The 2500-nt window shown below is 54.4% G+C and overlaps 1 protein-coding gene across 1 annotated transcript in view; it reads left to right on the forward strand.

Annotated features, from left to right (window-relative positions):
* The window catches only part of mafa (MAF bZIP transcription factor a), a 40407-nt gene that overhangs the window by 10961 nt on the left and 26946 nt on the right, over window positions 1-2500 (forward strand). The gene's annotated exons all lie outside the window — the stretch shown is intronic.

The following is a 2500-nucleotide window of genomic DNA, read 5'->3' on the forward strand; positions in this document are numbered from 1 at the left end:
ACACAACAATAATCCATGTTGTATTTAACACAGGTTTGACTGTATGTATGGCAGTGCATTAGTCATGACTACTCTATGATATACATTGGCTCCCTACATGATCCACTTTGTCCGAGCCAAAGGCAGCTCAGTGGCCTGGCTCTCTGTGGGCACTCCAGGTTCACTCTGGCTGGGGATAAAACGAGCGTCCTTGAGCGCGAAACCTCATCTGCGAACCTTAGCTTGTGCCTGTGTGACTGTAAGGGAAGGCAAGTAAGATCTCACCGGGGTCATCGGGACCGAGCGTGACGCAATACGTTTCATTGCTCTTTCTCGTGCACTGCCATATTAGAATGTGTTAAGATGTTTTCCTCTCTTTTCTTGAATTCACCATAATGTATACAATGTGATGAATCAATGTGGAAATCTGAGTCATCCGTGGATCAACAGCACAGATAAGCCGTAGGAAAACGGCAGGGTCTTTGGTGAAAAGGGGCAGCCACAGACCTATGGTGTTCTGTAATCAATGCGCGGAGACGGAGGGATTCTGGTGCCGACGTGCATCGCAATGTACGTCTATGACGGCACCGCCGATTCTCCCACCGCAAGCTCCACCGAGCGATCCGCTAAGAAGGACGGCCTCGCACGTGATGCGCGGGGATGAAAGGCTTTGATTAGCGCTTGTCTTCATTTAGAAGAATAATTTGCGTGTGTGTTTGTGTGTGTGTGTGCGTGTGTGTGTGTGTGCGTGTGTGTGTGTATGTGTGTGTGTATTCGTAGATAGGGTGTTATTTGCCTGATTGGTTCTAAGTGGGACATGAGATCCAGCGTGCTGGCTCAGATCCAGCTCCACTTAACTTCAGGAAGGAGGTGGGGGGAAGGGGGGGGGGGGGTGACAAAAGCCGTCAGGAAAGACAAGGACAAATCATCTTTAGATGAAGTGTTTTAAGAGCTCAGGCTCTCCTTCTCCGTGGTGGTGGCTGTGAATTAGGCTGGGGGTCCCCCCCCCTCCCCCCCTCAGCGTATAAACAACAGCAAGGGGGCCGGACGCTAGTGGAATGAAAGTGGAAAACCATGAGGCTGTCTGTCTTAGTCAGCCTCATAAATCTCCATCTCCGGACGGAGCGGGTAGCAGGCTCCCATCTGGTCACGTGACCAAGGGCCGGGCTGGGATGGCGTCATGTCTTTGTTTTATGCAAATAAATACGCGTCTGGTCTGAGGTGGCGGTGGCGGTGTGAGCGTCGTGTGTGTATCCCAGGTCATGCATTGTGTGTGTACGTGTTAGTGTGTGTGTGTTCCTACATGTATGTATACGTGTGTGTGTGTGTGTGCGTGTGTTTTTGCGTCCGCGCACGAGTGTGTGTGCGTGTGTATGCCCTAGCACGTGTGCGTTCCTCACACACACACACACGCACACGCGTGCACACACACACACATACAGACACACACACACACACACACACACACACACACACACACACACACACACACACACACACACACACACACACACACACAGACACATACACCCACACACACTCACACTCGGGACGGCTGCGGACGAGCAGTCTGGCCGCGTGGCTCCGGGAGGCAGGCCGGGGCGCGGAAGACGGAGAGCCCGGGCCCCGGTGTCCTTGCCTGGGGAAAGAGTGTCCTGAGCGGGGGCGGCGGCCGCCTGTGGGCCCCCGCCACGCCGGCCTGACAGCGCTGCTGTGAAAGTGAAATATGAGCCGGCTGGAGATGTATTTACACCAACGCGGGGGTCCGGCGGAGTGAGTGAGAAGAAGAAGAGTTGTGTAATGTCGCCGGTGGATATCTGGTGGTCGAGCGCACGCGCGCGTGTATCTGTGTGCGTGTGTATGTGTATGTGTGTGTGTGTGTGTGCGTCTGTGTCTCTCGGCGGGTCAGGCGACGGGGCGGGGGTGGAGGGCTCGCCGCTCTGCGGGGAGCAGGCCCCGCTCTATGAATGCGACGCGTGACAGAGACAAAGCAGCCAGGTGTGCGTCGGAGGTCCTGGGTGTGAGGGCGACAGAATGGTGTGCTCCGGGGGCCGCGGTGAAACAGGGCGAATGGAGAAGTGGGTTTGAAGTGCGGCGCGTCGTGTGTCTATATATACACGGTCGAACGCTAACCAAACATCCCCGCAACACTTTCATACCGTCCTTAGGTTATATGTGTGCGTAAAAATGTCCCTCTCTGTATGTGTGTGTGTGTGTGTGTGTGTGTGTGTGTGTGTGTGTGTGTGTGTGTGTGTGCGTGTGGGTGCCTGTGGGTGTATGTGTGTGTGTGTTTGCATGTGTCTCTGTGGACCCATGGTGTTTTATTTCCATCAGTTCTTCTCAACGCCGCACGGCAACAGTGGGTTAGGGGCTGCTGCTGCTGCTGCACGGTCCCAGATAGAGAGCTGACTATTCCACACACACACACACACACACACACACACACACACACACACACACACACACACACACACACACACACACACACACACACACACACGCACACACACACACACACACA

Source organism: Gadus macrocephalus, chromosome 14, assembly GCF_031168955.1.
Source record: "Gadus macrocephalus chromosome 14, ASM3116895v1".
Lineage (NCBI taxonomy): Eukaryota > Metazoa > Chordata > Actinopteri > Gadiformes > Gadidae > Gadus > Gadus macrocephalus.